The sequence below is a fragment of the Watersipora subatra genome, chromosome 9 (assembly GCF_963576615.1).
Source record: "Watersipora subatra chromosome 9, tzWatSuba1.1, whole genome shotgun sequence".
Classification (NCBI taxonomy): Eukaryota; Metazoa; Bryozoa; class Gymnolaemata; order Cheilostomatida; family Watersiporidae; genus Watersipora; species Watersipora subatra.
The window spans coordinates 18,395,512-18,411,915 of NC_088716.1; the positions used below are offsets into that span (position 1 = coordinate 18,395,512).

Below are 16,404 nucleotides of genomic sequence, written 5' to 3' on the forward strand. Positions count from 1 at the left end.
CATTGTATGGTGATAGAGTGATTCATTGTCACCTCAGTTCACAAACAGCCCTTGAATGTAATCTTAGATTTCAATACATATCAATCAAATACATAGACTAGCTTGAAGCAAAGATGTCCACTAGTTAGTGGACATCTTTGCTTGATGTAAGCAAGCAAAAAGTTTGAAAGTTAGAGTGGCAAATGTTGTTATATGTTAGATAAAAATAAATTATACTTAATAATACTACATTATAATTATTTAAAAATAAAATAGACTTTTTATTACTTTATTTATTAAATAAAGTAATAAAAAAGTAGTTGTGAATCACTTTATTTATTAAATAAAGTAATAAAAATTAGCTATGATTACAATAAATTTTTTATTGTAATCATAGCTAAACAGATTATATTTAGCATTACTTGCTAATTATTTTACATTTAAACACATTTGCAGTTTCATTTGTCTTCTTAATTCATTTTAACAAAAAACTTCTTTCATGATATGAAGTTTAAAAGTGGTAGTTGTTTGAAAAAGCTTGAAAACATTTACAGTTGTTTTTATTTTCTCTCTTCTCTTCATTTGTTTCAATTACACAAAACACTTTTCATAATATGTAGTTTGAAAGTTAAAGTGGTAAATGTTGTTATATGTTAAATAAAAATAAATTATACTTAATTCTACTAACTATAATTATATAAAAATAAAATAGACTTTTTATTACCTTATTTATTAAATAATTTTCCATTGTAATCATAGCTAAACAGATTATATTTAGCCATTACTTGCTAATTATTTTACATTTAAACACATTTACAGTTTTATTTTTTTCCTAATTTATTTCAACAAAACACTTCTTTTATGATATGAAATTTAAAAGCTGTAGTTGTTTGAAAAAGCTTGCAAACCTTTAGAGTTGTTTTCTTTTTCCTCTTAATTCATTTAAACTGCTTAAAAATATTTTCTCATGATATGAAGTTTAAAAGTTAGAATAGTAAATGTTATATAAAAATAAATTTTCTGTCCAAATACTTTTTTATTACTCGGGCAACACCGGGTAGTACAGCTCATAGTTGATGGCAGTTGATTAGCTTCCCATCACACCAATGTAATACAACCCCAGTATGACTATGTATGTTATCTATGAGTAACTGCTCGCATTACCTTCACTTTCACTCACTATCTATTCAGTGCCTTGGCAAGTCATGTAGGTATCAGGGATTATGTGCATGTCACAATTTCCATTTCCATAATTCATTTCCATATTATTTCCATTTCCATAAAAGTTCCATAATTCATTTCCATATTAATTCAATTTCCATAATTCATTTCCATATTATTTCCATTTCCCTATTATTTCCATTTCCATAATTCATTTCCATATTAATCCCATTTCCATAATTCATTTCCATATTATTTCCATTTCCATATTATTTCCATTTCCATAATTCATTTCCATATTAATTCCATTTCCATAATTCATTTCCATATTATTTCCATTTCCATATTATTTCCATTTCCATAAAAGTTCATAATTCATTTCCATATTAATTCCATTTCCATAATTAATTTCCATATTATTTCCATTTCCATAGGATTTCCATAATTCATTTCCATATCATTTCCAATTTCATACTATTTCCATACTTGTAAAATAAAATTTCCATATCCATTTCCCTAAAATTATGGAAATATTTATGTTTATGGAAATGAAAAAGTAAACATTTCCATAATATGTTTAGCAATCCCTGGTAGGTATTGAATTGCTTTAAATAATAAGCATATATTAAAGTGATAAACTATAATCATCATTTCTTTAAGATGAGCATTAATTACTATCTCAACTGGAATTCATGATCCTTGTTTAACCCTTCACATGGCTGATGTTATTGATCTAGTCAATCACTACGACTGACTAGCACAAAAAAGAGGCGTGGCCTAAACGCTCCTTGTTGGCACCGGAAACGCTCGTGTAGTTATCACTCTAGGGGGAGATAACTCTATGGCCTAACCTTATTAACTAGCTTAGTGGAGTTTTCCATTGGCAATATGCCAGGCTACTAGCTTGAAAGGTACAGTTGGTTGGCAAAGTTTTAAAACCTTTTTATTTTTCACTTAATTTATTTCACCTACATGACACACTTCTCTCATGATATGTAGTTTGAAAGTTAGAGTAGCAAATATTGTTATATGTTAAATACAAATCAAGTTTTTGTCCAAAGACTCTTCTATTACACGGGCAATGCCGGGTGGCCCAGCTAGTTGTATATAAATTTAAGTCATGATTTAGTTTTCTAATTAATACAAAAAAGTTAAAAATTGTCCACAGAAATATAACTAAAATGGCATGGTTAGCCATTTTATAATGGCTTAGAAAAGTATTTTATAAAATGGAAAATTTCTCAAGTGTCTAAAAATGAAGACAAAGAAGGAGAAAGTGAGTTGACTTGAAACACAATTAGTACTGGACTCAGATCTTCTGACAGATCAAGAAAGTGGAATCTGTTAACAACAAAGATTCCCTGGCTCGTTAACACCAAACATACAGCTTCCTATAAAAAGTGTTACAGCTTCTTTTTGTTCATGTAACTTTTTCGTATAGCAATTTATTATATATTTATATTTACATATACACTAATATTGCATAACATACTATAATACAAGAAAACGTAGTGTAATATAGTACCATCTAATATACTATATTACAATATTAAATGATATAATTTAAAAAAGTATAGCATTGTAGTATCATATAGAATAACAATATAAAATATTAAAATTTGATAATATATAATAATACAACTTGAAATATTTTAATATAATATTTTTGTAAGTACATACTTGTGTATGTTTATATGCTTTAGTTTGAAAGACTCACAATTTGTACAATAATTGTACCAAATTACAAATTACACTAAATAGTACTTGAGTGAATTGGAATACTCATTATAAGTGTTTTGCAAGCGGAAATATATTTTTTATTTATTTTATCATAACATATTATCTAGTTTACAGTATTGTGTAACAATAAAACTATACCATTTAAATCAAAGGATGTATATATACTCGCTGAGCAATATTAAATTTATATTATATTAAATTATATCCATATGATCCTGAGAAAAAATTAAAATTGATATCTTTGTTATTGAATTTTACATTTTTATTTGCATAAAGATTGTAGTAGTTACAAAGTTTTTGTCACTGAAAAAATTACAAAAATTCATGAAAATTAAAAATATATTATTACCGCTGAAAACTATAAAAGTTGAAAAAAGGTTTACTTAGAGACACTGGCTGCAAATCATAGTGACACTGATCAATTACTTTAGCTAGTGATAACCCAATTTATGTTTTCGCGTACTAACAATCTGGTAAAGCGTGGCATGTGCAATTTTAGTAGCAGTTTGTGTGACTATGTAAGGAATGCCGAGATAATTTTTCAAAAAGTACATTTTAATAACTCATAAGTTATGTGCAGAAATATATAAACATAGCAGATTCTACTAAGGTTGTGAACTGGCAGCATTATTGGCTGATTATATAATAAACGGATAGTTTTAAACTTTGCTGTCAGTGAGTTTATGTTAGAGGTCTGCTGCTGGCAGCACTAAGAGCCAGCCTTATTTTTAACAGCAACATAAATACACTCAATAACTCCTTTTGTAATGTTGTGTTTTAAAATTAGTTGTTTTTTCCTATAACTGCTTGTCCTACACGTAAGTGGTGGATTACACATTCATCTTTTGCTTTTTATTAATAAAAAATAATTAAAAGCAAATTAATATAATATTTTTTTTATTACTTTTAATCTTTTTTTGTTAATCAGTATTACATAACCAACATACATAACATTAGACCAATCAGCTTGAAGATTAATGCCTATGCAAAGAAACTTTAACCAATCAGCTTAACACAAAAACAAAAGAAATTTAGCCAATCGGCTTAGAGATGAAAGCCTAAACAAAGGAAATTTAACTAGCCAGAAATTGATGGCTCTATTATGTCCATCTCTGCCAGATTTGTAAAATTTTTCAGAAAAATCTCTCTCCATGCCATAATAACGAATTTATACCTTCTACAGTAGCATGGCTTGTGGTTTTAGTTTTAAGGATAGAGCTGAAGACAGGAACACGCTCAGACGTATGACTACACAGTTGATTAGCTCACTGGCTATATCCCCTACGTCTCCTAATCTTACCCTTTCTGACTTCTGCATAATATAAATGGGTTTAGTTGATTGTAAATTTAATGTAAAAGTACAAGCTAAAGGGTTTAAAAGCTACTAAAGAATCCATAAAAAAGGATAAACAGAAATTTTTTGTTACTATTAGAGACCATATAAATTAAAAAAATTGCACTGCAAAAAATCATATCTTATTTTAATTACAGTACTTTTATATTATTCTATTTTATTTTTCGTTTGCTATATTATTAATAATTTGTAAAACAATAGAAACCACTTATTTTCAGTTAAGTTTTCACAAGCAGCACTATTTGGCTAAGTAAAAACCAAAATATGTATCGAAATAACCTCAATGATCTGAGTTCAGCCCTGCTTTTCAATGAGTTAGTTTGTAGAGTAAAAAGCAATTCACCTTTTAAGAATAATGTTAATGCTGTTATGTGTTTGTCATATCTTGACTGCAACTATACAGGAGTGTCTGGAAAGACATGAGATTGTGCTCATTCATCCTTCACCTTCACGTATACGTGTGAACTCTTGTATAGTCTTATTTTATGATTTATGAATATTATATAAATATTATATTGCATTATTTATATTAATATAATAGTATTATATAATATATATGAATACTTTAATATTTGCAACATATTATAATGAAACACTATAAAATTTAAAAGAATATAATATTATGCAATATAGTAAAAAAATTAGATACAATATCGTAAGATATCATAATATAATACAATGTTAGGTTTGTATTCTACCAACCTTGGTTTTTAGTTTGTCATATCTTTTCATTGCATCCCTTTGCCTATACACTGACTATTGCAGATCCATGCAGTTTACGTGTACTAGAATGCAGTAACCCTTGTGAGTTCCCAGGATTTAGAGAAAGAGACGCGTCAGGATGTCGAACCTGCAACTGCTGTAAGCTGTCCTACAACCTCTTTGAGCGCACTTTTTGAAATATAATAAAATAAAATTTAAATATTTTACAATATTTAAGCACATTTTGATCTTGACTGCTGCTATCAATTTTGGATTATAGTAGAGCTGAGATTAATGCCGATACTGAAAATATGCTCTTTCATACAAAAAGCTAGCAACTTTACGTTGGGACTTTTAGAATCTCTTAGAATTTTCTAGAATATTCTAGAACTTTCCAGAATTTTTTAGAATCTTAAATCTTCTAGAATTTTCTCAAAGATTCTAGAATATTTGAGAATCTTCTAGAATCTTTGTGAATTTCTAAAAAGTTTCCAGAAGATTATATTCTAGAGCTTATGGAATATTTTGGAATGACTATAACTATTATTATACATGTACATGTTGGTTGTCGTCGACTTACAACCTATGCGACTTATGTCTGACTGACTTTAGAATATTCTTTTAAATTGTTTTTTAAGGCTGTTTTTGTCTACTTTTTAATTGTATGGATGTTTTAGTCACAAATTAAATGCAATAAGTCTACAATTATTTTATGTAATCTCAACTACAGAAATAGTAAACTTTTTTAGCCTACAAAAAAGCCTATATTGTCGATAAGAAGGTTCGTTGCAATAGACAAGAAGACTACTTTGAAAATTTTGTGTTGCATTTTGGATGATTTGTATTTTATATTATATAGTTTATTAAATTAAAGGTAGCACCTATATATTCTATTCTATCATTCTTGATCGGAAAGTGGAGAGTCGCAAGTCGACGACTACGCATATAAGCAAGTGCAGTGATAGACGATTACAGTCAACATTTTATTTAGTTTATTCAATAGAAGGTTGTAAACATAGATGTAGATGTGCAGAGGATGACCATATTCTCCTATCATAATTCCTATGTTCAACAACGGTTAAAGGTTTTTTTATCCTTTCAAAAATTGCATGTTCCATAATTTTCATAACTTCATATAATCACAAGTTGGACTCAACGCCGTTTAGATACAATATTTATCTGTACTCTTGATAGCACGAATAAAAATTCACATTTTGGGAAAGTTATCTACCCTTACGATTCTTAAAAGTGAATGTGCTTGATTTAGTTTTGAAAATGTTCTATTGAAATACTATAATCGCTCGTTGCTTTGTGGTTCATCTTTCTTGGTTTCAGCACTTTGAAGGGCAGAAAATATTCATTAAAAATTAAAAAATAAAGAAAATTAGTAGAATTGAAAAATAAAATTTATAAAATACATAAATATCTCTCATATTCCGGCTCAGTGAAATTCCTCCGCAAGCATTGCTGGGCTATCAGCCGCCATAGTTTGCTATTTTCTGATTTTACATTTTTCTGAATTTATATTTTTCTGTTTTTTTGCTAATTTTCTGTTACGTTTAAGGAGGTGCAAAAATGCAAGTACTTGTGAGACCCTTCATTACCCTTTCTAAATTCTCACGACTTGCAAAATTATTTAATGAACTTAAAAAAAATAGAAAACAGCTTATGATTAGTGAAAAAAGTAGCATCATTAGATATGACTTTATCCTTTACTACTTCATGGATTTTCACTTTTCGCAAGGAGTTGTCTGTCCAATTGATAAGGAAAAATGAGGGATTACTGTAGTTACAAATATGAGTTCTAGAATGTTCCAAATAATCAGTAAACAATGATTAAAAATGAAGCCTAAAAGATTTTCCGGTAGCTTCTTAATTGCAGTACGATTGTAGAACAGAAAAACCCACAATGATTATCAGAGAAATCCCCTGATTCCTTTTCTATCATTTCCTTGTGTAATGCCACAAGAATATCTCAGTGACCTGGTACTTAGCATCTGGCACAGACATCTGTACAAAGGATGCTTATGAGATGTATGAATTCTTAATAATAGGATATCCTTAAGCTTTGTAAACATAAGGAAACGTTCTTGGCAAGCTTTGAAGGTAATAACGTATCAAAATTCATACTTATAGTTTGGTTATTGACAGATGAGAGTCTGTCAATGATTATTGCACTGCTTATTCTCCTCTATAGAGTATGGATGTTGTGGAATTATCATTTACTCAAAATCAAATAAAAGCTGCCATTGATATTAGTGTTACTGAAAACATAATGATATAAATAATACAATTCAATTTAGCTGCATATAATTGAAATATACATATAATAATTATTAAATTGTATCAAATTGTAATAAAACTAAATAATATTATTTTGTATGGTTTTTCATTTATTTTGCAATCAATCAAATAGTTCACAAGTGGATGTTTAGCAGGCTGGTTCACAGGGACTAGACGGAGTTTCTAGACCAAGTATTTTGGTGCCTTGGTGGAAGGCGTGTAGCATATTCGTTTGATGTTTTGATGAAATCAACCAAAAAATTTAAAAATGCAGTGTTTAGGCAGACTAACAGACAGACTGACAAGCATGTGTGTGCTCACACACTCACATGCAATGAAAAATTTAGATTTATTAATATATAGATGTAGATTATATAATATTAAATTATTTTATACTATATTATTGTACATTATAACAAATTATATTTTATTATATTACACTATTATGCTTGTCAGTCTAGTGCTCTGTGAGAGTTAGTCATGAATAGTCAGTATATAGAGAATTATCATGTGAGCTGCAGATGGTGTAAGGGGTGTAGTGGTAGTGTGATTGCCTTTGAGCCTGAGGCCCCGGGCTCAATTCCTGTGGAAGGTGGTTCTTTTTCAACACTCTTAGTGTGGCCTTAGACGGACAGCCAGATCTTACTCTTATTATAATAAAGAATATGTTTACTGGTATTATATTTTATTATATGTATTAAATAACATGTTACAGATTATTATATTATAAAACCAGAGATTTGATCATTCAATAAAATCTAAGAAATTAATAATTCGGCTAACAAACAATGAAAAATGCAGCAATCAAAGGTTATCAGAAGCGAGACTATAAAATCAAAGAGGAAACAATTTCTACTGAATAATATTTTTTTACTAATTTTGTGAACACTATACATTATATCCAGTTTTGGTCAATTAAAATCAAATGAAGTGAATCATCAATTTAAATCATGATTTAAGTCATCCTAAAATATCATGTTTGATTCAGGACCTATGGAACTTATAGAAAAAATGGGTCTTATAGAGGGTCTATTCTGAATATGAACTGCACAACTTGGTCAAAACTAAAATAAAAACAACCTTGAATAAATTAAGATGATGCAAAATTGTTTTGTTATGCTGTTAATGTTATGCTGTTAATGTTATGCTGTTAATGTTATGCTGTTAATGTTATGCTGTTAATGTTATGCTGTTAATGTTATGCTGTTAATGTTATGCTGTTAATGTTATGCTGTTAATGTTATGCTGTTAATGTTATGCTGTTAATGTTATGCTGTTAATGTTATGCTGTTAATGTTATGCTGTTAATGTTATGCTGTTAATGTTATGCTGTTAATGTTATGCTGTTAATGTTATGCTGTTAATGTTATGCTGTTAATGTTATGCTGTTAATGTTATGTTGTTAATGTTATGCTGTTAATGTTATGCTGTTAATGTTATGCTGTTAATGTTATGCTGTTAATGTTATGCTGTTAATGTTATGCTGTTAATGTTATGCTGTTAATGTTATGCTGTTAATGTTATGCTGTTAATGTTATGCTGTTAATGTTATGCTGTTAATGTTATGCTGTTAATGTTATGCTGTTAATGTTATGCTGTTAATGTTATGCTGTTAATGTTATGCTGTTAATGTTATGCTGTTAATGTTATGCTGTTAATGTTATGCTGTTAATGTTATGCTGTTAATGTTATGCTGTTAATGTTATGCTGTTAATGTTATGCTGTTAATGTTATGCTGTTAATGTTATGCTGTTAATGTTATGCTGTTAATGTTATGCTGTTAATGTTATGCTGTTAATGTTATGCTGTTAATGTTATGCTGTTAATGTTAATGTTATGCTGTTAACGTTTTCATGTGGCACTCTTCAACAAAATAGTATAGTATTATGTTAGCGGTTATGAAAAAGTGCTGGTAAAAGATGTTTTCCAAAAAATCTGATCTAAATCAAAAAAATTAAATGTAAATCAAAAACATTCGATGTAAAATGTAAAGCTTCTTAATCACAATGCTGATGCAGAACGTTGTAGATTGACAACTAATGATGACTGCTGAATCAGATCAATAAAAGATGCAACAAAGAAATACCATACAGTAAAACCATAGAGCAAGACTACAGAGAAATACCATAGAAAAATACAACAGAGAACTATCATAGAGTAATGACATAGAGTAATCTTCGGCATCAGCCAAGAGCTAGTGAATATGTATTGCTGTGACCCATTCAAAGAATTAAAGATCATGAGGCTATTTCAAATCTTATTTTGCAGTTCTAAGGCTACTTATACATATTAACAATTGTGAATGTCATTTTAACAATCAAGCTAATGTATATCCAAAATTTTGAGTAAGTTTATGTCACGCATACGTTAAAAAGTGGTTGGTTTTTAATAAATTTAGCGGCATGGTTTTCACTAAAAGTCATGCTGTTTATTTTGTCTAATCTTGCATTCAACCAGCAAGTTTTTTGTTTTCAGCATGCCCTGTGCTGGAAGAGTGTGCGATTATAGAATGTCCGGAAGGGCAAGTTCCCTACACCCAAGATAGAGCTGTGGCAGGGTGTCCAAGATGCCTTTGTGGTAAGGAACCTCAACTAACCGGAGACCTTTTGGCAATAAAGTAACAGGTTTTTAAGTAAGAGCGGTTGAAAAAATATATATTAACATTTATTGCTATAAAAAGTGAAAAAGAGTATGAAAGTTTACTTACCTCGTAGCTAGACGTGGTTAAAAAAGTGTTTGATTAGGGCGCTATTTAGCATAAGAATAGTCGGGATTAAATGACTAGGTGGGGGGTATTATTGTGCCTACCTCTAGTTGATTATAGGGTAAATGGTAGAACGCTGTCTATGGTCAGATGTATAATGAGAAATCTTGTTTTATCACAAAACTGCTTTGTCGCTGTACATGATAGGTTAAAATATAAGTTTAATTCAGCAATTAAATCCGGTTATTTTTAAATATCAGGTTTAAATACTTTTGTAAATATTTTCCAACTTTTCAGATGACCTAAGTTTGGCTCTTAAAGTATACTGTTTGCCAAACTTAGAAATTCTTTTTGCTTTATGAAGAAGATGGATTAAAGCTACATTGGTGGTCTTGAAAAGCACAAGAGATTTCTAAAGAGCCCAAAATACTGTGAGGTGGCAGAGTATTTGTATGAAAAAGGCTATGGCTCACTCAGAATGTGTTGACACTGTTTTAATATAAAACCATTGTGTTGCTGCTTTCCGGTTTTGTAAACTGGAGAAATCTTAAGAAATCTCCAGCGTTTCCATAGTTCTAGCTAATGAAAGTTTCCTAAGTTTTTACCTCTTCAAACCTCAAGCTAAAACTTTCTTCTTTTAGTTGATGGAAAAAACAAACCAGGCATTTGTCCGGTGACACCGACAAGCCCTGGAGGTGCTTGTCAAGTAGACTGCACATGGGACAAAGACTGCGCAGGTAACTACAAGTGCTGCGGACTTTGCCCAAGACTTTGCGTCCCTTCCCTTGAACAACCAGTAGAATGCCCTCAAAATGTAGACAGTTCCTCCATCTGTGAAAGCAAATGCAATGAAGACTCAGACTGTCCAAATGAAGAGAAATGCTGCGGCAACTGTGTGAGGGAATGCACCAACTTTGTAGGTCGATTTTGGCGGAGCCGACAGCATCAAAAACGGGATCAAGGCTCCTCTCAGCAGTAAGCCTCTTTCTGTAGATACCACAACAGGAAGACAGATTTATTACATTTTTTTTATATTGCTATGTCAGAAATTATTTATGTTTTATTATTTTCTACTATTTCATGACACATTTAGTTCTTTTTTCAATAATTGCTTGTAATACATATAATAATAGCATTTCTAATAATATATCGAGTTCTTTATTTTGTAACTAATCGCCAGAAAACGAATCATTGGGATTTATGCCGGAACCAAATTTAGAGTTTTCTCTCTTGTAATGCCTTCATCCTTAATTTATTAGTTAAAATTAAAAAAATTGGCAAAAATATAGTTCGTTGAAGTTGCTTCAAATAGCGATTGTTGAAAATACTGTATCACCCCTGGTCAGCTAGTTAAAAGATGTAGAAAAGACAACTACAGTGCGTTAGCCTAATATCACTAAGTATAGTTTGGAACGGTTACAATATGCACCAGTATTTTGTAAGTTATTCAACACTACTAGTCTTCGTGAATTCAAATCACCATTTTTTAAAGCCTGGTGCCCAAATCCATCGGGAGACTCTGGCACAGTAATATTGCGTAGCAAAACGCTTGCGACGCTAGGCTCGGCGGTTTATGTTCACATAAACCACGGAGTTACATTGAATAAGTTACATTAAACATGCAAACAAATGTCAAGTAACCAGAATGTTGAATAATATGGTTTTAATAGACATCGAAGTACACGAGTTTATCTTTAAGCTGAGTAAACTCAGATTATACAGTAATCAATTGTTAGCTATAGTTTTGGGTCAAAACTTCAAACAATTTTTTGCTTTTCAAGTTTAACAAGAGTTGTTTTTTATTGATGGAATTATAGTTACAATACGTTATTTGTATTAAAACTACTTTCAACCACATGGATAGTTTCAACTCTAACGGAATATCGATAAACCTTTTCATTATAACGAGATAATTAGATCATTTTTAAGGCAGGGCAACTTTAACCAATTTCAATCTAGCTGAATTCCCTCTAATCATTGTTAATCCCCTAGTTAATCTTCAGTAAATTCTAGCCATAAAATCACTAATACCTTCTATTTAGACTTGGCAAAACCTCTTTACTAATTGCCTGATTTCTCACTTGTCAGTTAAACATTTTTGTTAGAAATATATTTTTATCATTTTATTTTTTCAGATGTCCGGCAAGAATGCAACGCGAGAAAGAATGCAAGACCACAAGAAGCCACCGGTGTGACACGGATGATGATTGTCAAGGAGGAAAAATATGCTGTGGCTTTTGTCAAAGGAGATGCGTGCGCGGCAGGTTCCGTCGAGGAATACGCAATCAAATTTAATATATATAATATATATTTATTTCATATATATACTATATATGAAATAAATATTAAATATAGTACTTTTTTTATATTTATACAGTACCTTGCGTTTTTTCAAATTCTCGTTTTATAATGTAATTTCCTTCACGTACTTGTATAAAACATATTCATGGAATATTCTAAAACAGGCCAGTAACTAGAAATCTAACAACGCAAAGCTTGATGCACATTTCCTGTTATCATTTTTGAATTATAACATTTTTAGTGCTACATTTAAAAATGGAATGGTTGAAGTATGTATTTTAAAACAACATGTATCTTGTTTTTGTTTAAACGGCTAAATTGTAGATCAATTGCATAATACATCAGAATTACAATACAGTTCTACCACTCGTTGCTTTGTTGACTGACATCACGAAAAAATCTTTACTGTGAGAAGTGCATTGTCTATCTATCCATAGCTAGGGTTGGATAACAAGAGGTCCACACCAGGTTAGAACCTTTGACCTTCAGCTTGGTAAACCAAAATTTTAATACCAGCAGTATTTTAGCGTAACATCCATTAAAAAGAAGACAACTTCTGAAAGAATAATTATGAGAAAAATGTGTGAGAAATGGCTTTTGGGAAAGCTGAAAAAAACTGTTTGAAAGGCTGCTTTGCTATAAGTTTGAAGCTAAGTGGAGAGACTTGAAAGCTTCTGACCAACTTAACAATCTTTTAAGATAAAGTAATCCTGCACCAAAAATAAATTATTTGGGAGATTGCAATTGCAAAATGAGCTTAATTGTTAAAATGAAAAAGAGTAACATTGCATGCGGATTGAACTCCAAACCTTGTTCATGCTATAATCATATAACCGACACAAGCATAAACATCTCGTCAAACAGTCTATTGTGAAGTCAAGCTATTATATACATGTAACTTAAGGAATGATTTCATAGGAAGCTTTTTATTACTTTGTTGACAAAAATATTTTTATTTCAAATAGAAATATTTTGTTCAAATAATGCCATACAAGAATCATAAAACAAAAAAGGCAACAGTTGGCCCCTAAAATCAAATAAATATTTTGACATATAACATTTAGAATGCCATTCTCTGCTAAGAGAATGAATACTAGGTATAATTATTGGGATATTATATATCTATAAAAAGGCTTTTGGAAAAGAGAGCATTTACTGCCAATCTCGTCGGAATGCTGGCGTTTGAACAAAGGCTTTTGAAAAAGATAGTAGTACACTTCTGAAACAACAAGCTGCAATTAATCACCACCCTGAGAAACCTCGACTTATGAAAACCTAATTATTCGACACCTACCATTCTCATGGCTAAGATATTATGCACGCTGCAACCTCGTGAGAGCCAACACTCCCATAACCTGCAATTCCACTATCTCATATGCAGTTACAAGACCCGTTCCTTCAAACACCTGAGCTACCAGACCAATGGTTAAGAGCGAAACCACATCCGGTAAATAAAAGATAGCCAGCTAAATACACACCTGAGACGGTGCCCAGGGACTACTTTCCCTAACCTTTTGAACCAAGATTAGACAGAAGCAAGAAATGACAAACTAGAAATGACAATTAATACCAGACACAGCCGCAAAAGTAACAATTTTTGCACTTTTAATATTCATAATTTTCCCGCAGGATCTTTCACAACATGTTGTAATCTTTGGCACGTCACAATTTATTTAGCCAATGATGCCCTGACTTATTTCTACCTCCTATAAATAGTAGAGACAGAATAAATACTGCAGCATTTTTCTAAGTTCAGCATTGAGTCACTAGATCTACACAGATCAATGCAAGCTTAGTTGTTTTACAATATAATGTAAAGGTCCGGCCACACGTAACGAATTATTCGTTCAATCTGACCGAATTCACGAATTTCAAAGAATTCACAGAATTATTCGGCCGAATATAACAGAGTTGTCTGACCGAATTCGGTCGACGAACCGTCTTTAAGAACCGCCGATTTTTTTAGCAAGCACGATTCGAGCAGCTTTAATAATTGCTATAGTCCAAGACACGAACGACGACACACTATAAAAGTATCAGTGCAATATGACCTGATACATACGATGTAACTGCCTAGATGCGCTAGAGATGGCGACTGTTTCTACGACGGAGCTTTTGCTGCATAAAAAGAAATTATTATTATTGAAAAAGAAGCAACTTATAGCTTCTAAAACATCTAAAAGAAAATATCGGATACATCATGCCATGGCATGGCAAAAACCTCTCATCAATGAAGTACAAATTAGAAGGGTACTATGGGACAAAAGCATGGGAACTTTTAAAGATGAGAAAACCGTGAAGTTCAACAATTGGCTAGACGTAGCCAAAGTGATGACCGAGAAAACTGGCCGGACATGGGATGGTATGTGTAAATAAACTTTTTTCACTTGTGTTCACTTTTGCGTTCGCTGCTATGTTTGATTTTACGGCTTTTATTATACTGCTGAGATATAGCAAGCTTATTTTTTGTAGGTAGCCTAATTGCATTTGCAATGCCAAATTTAACTTAAAAACAATTTCCAACATTCAAAATTGCGGAAAGCAAAGCTTTATGAATGTGACAAAATATGACTGAAATAAATATGGCAATATTCATCCACCACGCTACCAAAGCGCTACCATCTGTAAATAACAAGGATCATACCACTCTTTTACTAGGAGGCGTAATAGTTTATTGTATTTCCATGTTTTTTTAGCTGAGACATGCAGAAGAAAATGGTCGAACTTGAGAGACACGTTCAACATACACATGAAAGATTATCGCAAGATGACTGCAAGTGGTACCAAAGCTACACCAGAACCATCTTAGATATGGTGGAAATGCATGAGATTTTACAAAGATGGTGTCAGCACATTTGTGTGAGTACAAATATATAATAATTTACAGTACTAATGAATTCATAGCATTCATTAATCTGTAGATATATCTAAAGCCTTACTAAAAGCATAACCTAGTTTACTTCACATTCATTGAAGAAGTAATATTAAATTATTTTCAACATGCATTTATGACAGTCCATGTTTCACATTATTTCTGTTATTACAGATCTTCTTCTAACATGCCAGCAACTTCAATGGAGGCACCTGCTTCAAATACGTTGTCAGATTCAGTAGCTCTGGATGAGCCGGACAGCTTGGTTGATGCGCCTGTGATAACTGATGATTGTGCATCATCGTCAGTTACCAAAGGCGCATCAACCAAGCTGTCTGGCTTATCAAGGGTTACTGAATCTGACAAATACATTGTCATATCCAATGTGACTGATGATGATGCATCATCGCCAGTTACCAAATTGCCGGACTAGGCATTTGCCAAGTCCTACAATTTAGTTATAGACTTATTTTACCCAAACCTTAGATCATATTTAATCTATTAACTTTTTTACCTGTTTTACTGATTTTTATATGATTCATTTTGTTCCAACTACTTAAGTAGTATCTTACACTTAATATTTTGTGACTGGTTGTTCTTTGACAAATTCTGTCTTTATTAAAATTGAGCATTGTGAACTTTGCTGAAACAGTTTAATTTATTGAGCTAGTAGGTTGCCCCACAAGCTTTGTCTTGGGGGGGGTAATTCGCAAGATCAATGATCTTTCATGCAACTATGTCGATACATCAAATCATAACTGCATGTCTTGAGTTCGGGTTGTTGGTATTTAAAATCCAGACATTACACAACAGAACTAGGGTTTGTTTTTGAATATTGGTAGAGTAAATGACAATCAGCGCGCACCCTCAAACCAACTTCACCGATATATCAGAGGCAAATTCTTTACACATCTATATATATATTTTTTCAATGTTGGTTGTCCATCGTTGTATGTGTCTATCTAGAGTTATTAAAATCTTGGAATAAAGAATCCGTAAAACAGAAGCTTTGATCTCGGAATCTCCATCAACCAGTCAGTCAACCTTACTAACTAAACCACACGAGCCTGACCGATGCCCTAGGCAATATTTGTTGCTATATGGAAGCAAATAGGCTACTGCTTTCGGTCAGGATGCAAAGTGATGGCACAACATCATAAGAAGCGGTAGCTCTTATTAGTAAGCTTACTCAAGTTATCCATTGGCAAGGTGCCAGGCTAATAGCAAGTGGCAGGCAACTCTCATTATCTCTTATTGTTTATGAGCTGAATTTTAATACCTGGGCAATGCCAGATAGCACAGCTATAT

At 31.5% G+C, this 16,404-nt stretch overlaps 1 long non-coding RNA gene across 1 annotated transcript; it reads left to right on the forward strand.

The window, feature by feature from the left end:
- Positions 1–14,351: 14,351 nt before the first annotated feature.
- On the forward strand, positions 14,352–15,372 carry LOC137405445 (uncharacterized). Its single transcript, XR_010979759.1, has 3 exons — positions 14,352–14,586; positions 14,921–15,083; positions 15,271–15,372. It is a non-coding gene; the product is annotated as an uncharacterized lncRNA (long non-coding RNA).
- Positions 15,373–16,404: the final 1,032 nt, after the last annotated feature.